This window comes from Galeopterus variegatus, unplaced genomic scaffold (genome assembly GCF_000696425.1).
Source record: "Galeopterus variegatus unplaced genomic scaffold, G_variegatus-3.0.2 Scaffold2281, whole genome shotgun sequence".
Classification (NCBI taxonomy): Eukaryota; Metazoa; Chordata; class Mammalia; order Dermoptera; family Cynocephalidae; genus Galeopterus; species Galeopterus variegatus.
This window is the reverse complement of record NW_007728392.1, coordinates 186,245-194,081: the sequence shown is the minus strand read 5'-3', so window position 1 is coordinate 194,081 and position 7,837 is coordinate 186,245. Positions and strand designations below refer to the sequence as shown.

At 35.0% G+C, this 7,837-nt stretch overlaps 1 protein-coding gene across 1 annotated transcript in view; it reads right to left on the bottom strand.

The window, feature by feature from the left end:
• LOC103597327 (chromosome unknown open reading frame, human CXorf30) overlaps window positions 1-7,837 on the bottom strand; it is a gene marked incomplete at its 3' end in the record, with an annotated part of 119,539 nt that overhangs the window by 111,404 nt on the left and 298 nt on the right. The gene's annotated exons all lie outside the window — the stretch shown is intronic.

Here is a 7,837-nt window from a genome sequence, read left to right as displayed (position 1 = left end):
ATATACATATGTATAATTTTTTAAGAAGATAAAAATTTTCCTCAAGAAAAAAAAACGAAATAAGATTTCACTTTCTAATTAGCCCCTCCATGGAGAAGAAAGCAAGGGACTGCTGACAGCAAATTAACTGTGTGCTTTGCATTTTCATTTCTGAATACCGTAAACTCTCTCTAATTGCCATGCATTACAAATAAAATCTGTTTTGAACAAAGTTCTTATAAAAAGTGATTTTTAAGTTCTTTCAAATGGATTTACTAAGTGTACAAATTAGTTTGAGTTAACTGCTGACAAGACAATAAACAGCATGGTCTGTAGGACTTAACTAGAGGAGAAGACATAAAATTTCTGATTTAATGTCTCCCTAAATGTGTTATTGCAGAGCATATGTTCACCATTAAAGACCTAACAGAAATAATAAGAAACTTTTTAAAAGTTCACAGTTTTTTATTTGTGAACTCTATGTTCATGGATATAAAATAATAAAAGGCAAAGTGAGTCATTTATCAAACTGAAAATATCTTACGTTAAAACTACAAGGATAAAGAATAAATGCAGTCTTGGCTATTACAATTATGTCGATTTGTTTATATTAAATTATTTGACTGAAAGTGCATTTTTTAATAACACAAGACACAATCACAACTCATTGTTATATAGTGCAGAGTAGGATAAAAGAACCTAGAGTGGACAGAAAACCCAAATGAAGAAAAGTGTTCCAGTAGGCAGGGAGGGAGGCTAGCAGGAACAGACTAAGATTTTAAGAAATAGAGTAGAAACTTTTGCCTAAGTGCTTGTACATTGAGGACAGAAGATGACAAGTATGACCTATATCTTGCATCAGAAGTAATGGAGCCAACCCTTTGGCTGCTGCTTTACAGCCAGGAAGACCAGCCTCATACTTAGAGTTTCAGGCTCCTTTTGCCATGGTAAGGCATGGAGCCTGATACCCTATGAAGTCAGTGATGCCACCATGAAGACTATTGCCATTAACACCCCATAGAGTGAAATCTGGCAAACAGGAACAGGAGACAGGAGGTAAACATGAAGATAATATTCCTTTCCTTCCTCTCTCACATTGACTGCCCAGGGACACTTTATTTCCATATAGCTTTTCCAGAGATGCATGCTGAACAACCTGTTGCATACATTCATTCATGGAGGTAAGTAGTGGACATGTTTAGGCATCATGCATTGCTTTATTTCTCATCCTTCCCTTCCTTGTTTCTATTTTTTTCTAATCTCAGTTCCCCTGAGTTTGCACCTTCCAAGTGAAGCATCAGTACTTAATTCTTGCCTCAGGCTCCATTTTCTAAAGGACTCCATCTAAGACAATTACTAACCTAAGAATAAGCAGCAGTGTGACTTTTTATTTTGTGCAGCATAACATAATGGGACCAGCAACAGACAAATACTTAGTATCTTATTCAGTAGACTTACTCTAATTACTTAGTAGACTTGAGTGCTTACTCAAGAGACTTGCTGTGACCTCCTACATGGAATCATGAAGAGACTTAAATTTTCTGGGCCTTTCTCCATTTATAAAATAGAAATATTCTAAAGTGGTTACATTATACTATGCAGCAGTGGTTCCCCAACTCTAATATATGGATTAACTACGCCAGTGATCTGGACTGGGGGAAATTTTGTAATATAGGTTCCCAGACCCTTTCCAACCTGGGAACAATTCAGTAGGTCCAGAGTTGGGCCTGGTATCTCTATATTGTAAAAGGTGCCCAAGTGCCACTGATTTACAGCCGGGGTTGGTGACCACTGGCAATGTGGATAGAGCACAGGTTTTAGATTCTGCATTTCTCAAATCACTTTCACTTGTATATGTCAAAAACCTAACTCATACTAGCAGGAACCACAGAGGTAATTTATTGACTCAATAGCTGGTTTGTAGAGTGTTAACTAAAAATTATAGGAGGACATGGTCTTGGATTAAGTTCCTGCACTAGGCCCCAAAAGACCAAACTAAAAATCAAAATAGAGTCACTCCTGCTAAATCCCACATCATCAAACATAAACTAAATTGTAGTCTGACATTCAGAAAATTTAGGAGAGAGAGATAACCCCTAATTTCCCAAATGGGCCAGTTTAAATCTTTAGTGGGCATGATAATGAACCTCCCTCTGCTTTAATCCTTACACAAAAAGAGGTAGCCTGAAGGAACATGATGTCAACTAATGAGTTATTTTTCTATTGTTCTGTCTCCTTACTCCCACCTTACAAGAAAAGTAACTTTGAAATGAAGAATCCACTTTTTGATCTTTGTTTCTGCTTTCTTCAGCCTTTGCTGTCTATAAAACCAACCTCCTCTGCTAGTCACATTGAAACACTTATTCTATTTTATAGAATGATGTGTTGCCTAATTCTAGAATTGCAATAAAGATAACTGAGCTCTTTAAATTTGTTGCAATTTTGTCCTTTGACAAGAGGGAATGGCCACCTTTATAATGACAACATTCAGCAACTTGCCTGAAATCATCAGAAGTAATCTGTCTTTCTCTGCCTTTGGTTTGGCTTTCCTCTGTGCTAACCTCACTCTCGGAGCTACTCCCACTCATATCCTACCAGCTTAGCAAACTTGGCAAAAGATAAAATTCATCCCTTTTCCAAAATTCCTGCAAAAGGCCTAAGTCTGACTCTCAATGGAACAACTGTTGTCATCTCCAGCCCTGAAAAAATTTCTATGACCAGGTAAATAAACATTTCAATGGCCACAAAGCTACGTTGAAAAGCACTCATCAGAGTTTGAGTTGTATATCATGGTTACTATATGCCCAATTTCTGTCAGTTCCACTAGTCTATAAGCTTCCTGAGGATAAGAACTCAGTATGATTTGTTCATCATCTGAATCTCTGAAAACAAGTCCAAATAAATGAGTACAACCCTTTTTAATTTTAAACAAATATAGTAAAGTTTCTAACAAAAACAAGTTTTCAAAAGTAACAACACACTGTACCCCACAATTATTTATAAATAAGTGTTAAAAAAAAGTAACAAAACATATGAACAATTGAAAAGGTACAAATAGTACAATTAAGCTATGAATTTTTAGGACTAATAATTGAGTAAAATGCAACATGGCATACACACACACACACACATATGCATGTATGTATCTGTAAGAGGTCATCAAAAAGTTCATGGAAATATTTGTATTATCTTTTAATTACATTTTTCTGCAAACGTTTTTTAGTGCTCTCATATACAATTAAATCATTTCTTATGTGTGAGATAATATTTAGTATGCACAGAAAAGTCTATCCAAGTAAGCATTTCCAACTCTCTCTTCACATTTATCTTAAGATTTGTCAGAATTACACAATTACGGCTCAAATACTCTGGTAAAGATTTATATATTATTGCGCAACACTCATCTCAAAAACCACAATGTTAGCTGTGGGTCAAAAATCTCTTTTGCTAACAAACAACAAAGTCGTTGGCTGGAAATAAAATGAGAAAAAAAAAACCATGATATTTTCCAAAGGAAGTTCATAAGAAAGGGGGAAACTCTGTTCCAATCAGGTTATAACTTGTCCCTGATGCTGCAAAGAAAAGACCTGGGAAGAGTTTCCATGAAATGAAAGGATTTAAGAGCAGGCATTCCCAGCAGCTCAATCATTTGCCCACCATAGAGGATGCTTAGCCTGAGGCCAGATCACAAAAGCACAGCACTCAATTTTCTGATTTAGCCAAGGAATCTGTGAGCCCAATAAAACTGAGTCTCACACCCAGAAGAAGTATGATTGGGGAGCAGAGGACTGAGTAACCGTTTGTGATGATCCAAAGGTAATGTATATCAATGATTCAGATTAGGATTAAAAAACAATAATAAAATAAGCGGGGTAATCAATAAAATAGGAATATCAGTGGTCAGACTTTGAAATTTGTACATAAGTTGTTTACAGCTTTATCTTTTAAGTGCCTGCTTGCCCACCAACTGTGAAACTAATACCACTCCCTTGTCCACTCCATCACAAGACCCCCATTTTCCCAGTATGAGATCCCAGTTATGCTTCCATCTGACACCAGATGTCTAAGTGCACCCAGACAGCCCACAATACCCTCATCAAGAGGCACCTCAAGGAAAGACAAGATTATTATTTTCTTCCACAAGAATTATCACTACAGTATCTGTCATAACACTTTACTTATTAAAATAGAAATGACAGAGATCAACACATTTCAAACATAAAAGACAAAATAAAAACTCTCCAAGATTCTGTGTTTAATTATTAAATAAAAAACGTAGTGAATGTAGGAATGACAATGCTGAAAAGAATCTGAATTCAAATACCTTCTTTATGTTTTATTGAACTTATGTGTAATATCACAATAGAAAGTGCCACTGTTAATATTCATTGCATTCAAATGAGTACTATAATTGACCACAATCAATCTTCAGAACAAAATTCCATTCCAGACACAATTTTTCTACTGAACTTTATTTTTTTTAAATGAAGAGAAGTTTTTATACTCAGCTCATCAGAAAATAAAATGATATAGCAGTGCCAAGCAAAATCATAAAGTTATCTAAACTATGTAAGCGAAATTAACTTACCTAACTACTTTCTTAATTTCTAAATTTCACTATAGTAAGGTTCTATGCATTACATGTTCTCATTCATATAATGGAAGCTAAAAAAGTTGATCTCATAGAAGTAGAGAGTAGAATAGTGGTTACTAGAGACTGGTGGGGGGAAGATGTAGAGGGGATGGGGAGAGGGAGGTCTGTGGATATAAAACATTAGAGAGATAGGAAGAACGGGATCTAGTGTTCTGCAGTAATGTAGGAAGACTACAGTTAATGAGAAAGTACTATGTATTTTTTAACAGCTAGTCAAGACGATGATGAATGTTCCTAACACAAAGTAGTAACCAATGTTTGAGGTGATGGATATACTAAGAACCCCGATATAATCATTGCACACAGTATGAATGTACCCAATTATCATATTGTACTCCATAAATATGTACAATAATCATGGGTCAATTAAGAAAAATAAAGAGGAAAAAAGAAGGAAATCGAGAGTAGAAGAGTGATTACCAAAGGCACGGAAAGGGAGGGGGAAGGGTGGCTGGGGAAAGGTTGGTAGACTGGTACAAATTTACAAAATTACAGTTAGATAGGAAGAATAAACTCTGGTGCCCTCGGGGGACAATAGCTAATAGTATTACATATTTCAAGATACCCAGAAAAGAGAACCTTGAATGTTATAACCACAAAGAAAGGATAAGCATTTAGGTGATAGATTTGCCAACTATTCTGATTAAATCTTTATACAATATATGCATGTATTGAAACAACAAACTGTACCCCATAAACATGTACAATGAAAAAAAAATTAAAAATGTAAAAAAAATTTTTTTAAAAGGTTATGTGCATTAAATTGAATTGAATTTAAAATTCCTTCTGAATCATGATTTACGAAAATATAAAATGGATTTACAAAATAAAATTTCAGATTAATTTTATTTTTCTGAAAAATAAGAGAGAGTAACTGCTATAGCAAAACCTTCAAGTGTTAGAAGAAAATGTTATCAAAGAGGGGAAGATGATCATGCAGTTATTTTGAGTCAGAAATTATGTGGGAGGAAACGTAAGTGGCTGAAAGTTATGAACAGAACTGACAAATACACACATTTAACACGTCAAAATAGTCACTAACAATTGCTAGACATTTCAACTTGAAAACCAGATGTTGGGCCCTTCTTTATTGAAACAAGATTACTGAAGGCAAAATTAGGTTAATTTCTCATGTGCCTAGTCATGTTTTTCTATGCCATGACCACCATCAGTACATCTAACTGGCTAGTTATCCAGAAAAGTAATACCCTGAGTCACAAGATGGATTGAAAGATTGAGCCACAGAAGACTGGGGTAGGGGCAATATTCAGTCCATAAAAGACCCCATTGAGCATTTCTTGTAGGAGAGGTCTACTAGCAATAAAATCCTTCATCTTTTGTTTACTAGGACTGTCTTAATTTCTCCTTCCTTATTCAAAAAATAGTTTTGCCAAATACAAAAGTCTTGGTTGACAGTTTTTGTTTTTCTTTCACAACTTTAAATATTTTATTCTACTGCCTTCTGGTCTCCATGATTTCTGACTATTAATCTGTGGTTAATTCTACTGTAGATCTCTTGAACATAAACAGTAGCTTCTCACTGCTTTAAAGATTCTCTTTGTCTTTGGCTTTTGACAGTTTTATTATAATGTCTCCATGTGAATCTCTTTGAGTTTATCATACTTGGTATTTGATGAGTTCTTGGATGTGCAGATTCCTGTCTTTTACCAAATCTGGGAAGTGTTTGGACATGAGTTCCTCAAGTATTCTTTTTGCAGCTCTTCTCTTCTTTCTCCTCTTCCAGAGACTTCTGTTATTCATATATTGATATGCTTGATGCTGTTCCACAGGTCTCTTAGACTTGGCTCATTTTTTCTTTAATTCTTTTTTTTTCTTTCTGCTCTTTAGACAAAAAATCTCAATTGGTTTATCTTCAAATTTGCTGAAATCCTCTAGTAAATTTTTCATTTCAGTTGTATACTTTCTAGTTCCATAGTTTCTATTCAGTTCTTTTCTATACTTATTATTTTCTGATTTGCTCTAATTGATGAGACATCATTCTCTGTTTCCTTTAGTTCTTTGTTCTTGGTTTCTTGTAGCTCTTTGAGCATATTTAAGAAAGTCAATTTAAAGTCTTTGTCTTGTAAGTACAATATACTTGCTTCTTCTTGACAGTTTCTACTAATTTCTTTTTTCCTGTAAGTGGATCATACTTTCTTGTTTCTTTGTATGACTCATAATAGTTTGATAAAAACTAGAAAATTTTAGTGTTATAATGTGGCAACTATGAAAATCAATCTCCCATCTTCACAGCTCTTTTTATTGCTGCTTGTTGTGAATTCTAGTTTGTTTAGTGGCTTTTTTAAAAACAGTTTTTGTAAAGACTGTCTTCTTAATATGTAGGGTTACTGAAGTCTCTGCCCCACTGGCTTTGTGGTCATCTAGTGAGTTCACAGAGATTTCTAAAATTTTGAAGTCAAAAAAAGAAATTCTCCTTGTTTTTGCTGGTTGGCTGTCTAGTGTGGTACTCTTTCAGTGTTTAGCCAGGCTATTTACAGCTCTCAACCTTTACTTTGTGCTTACACAGAACATAAAGAGTAGCCAAAGGTAAAAATTTAAGGTCTTCCAGTTCTTTCCTGAACATGATTCCAGCCATGTACACTTCATACTGTAATGTGGAAAATAGAACTCTTTTAAAAAAATTTTAACCAAATCTTTTATAATCAGAATATTTTTCTCATGAAAGGATGTTGAATTTTGTCAGATGCTTTTCCAGCATTAATAAAGATGATCATGTGGTTTTTGTTTTTGCTTTTATTAACATTGTGTATCACATTTATTGATTTGTGTATGTTGTACCAACCTTGCATCCCTGGGATGAAACCCACTTGATCATGGTGTATAATTTTCTGTATATGTTGCTGTATTCTGTTAGCTGTCTGGGGCCAAAGAGCCCGGTCATAGCCTGCCCAGGGTCATGAAGCCCTGCCAATAGCTATCTGACACTAAAGATATAAATGCTGTGACCTTTCTGCCTTTTTCTCCTTTTTACTGCTTGCACAGCCCTAGGCGTAGATCACTGCTGCTTTGCTTTAGATAGCTGAGAAATGTTCCATTTCCTGAAACGATTTGCCCTGTGGTTTTTCCCAGAATACATATGCATACTTCCTTATCTGCTGATTCCCTCCTGCTTTCTATATAAGCTGTGACCTTCTGGCTAATAAACGAGACTTGATCAGAATACTGTCTTGTCTCCATTTCTCT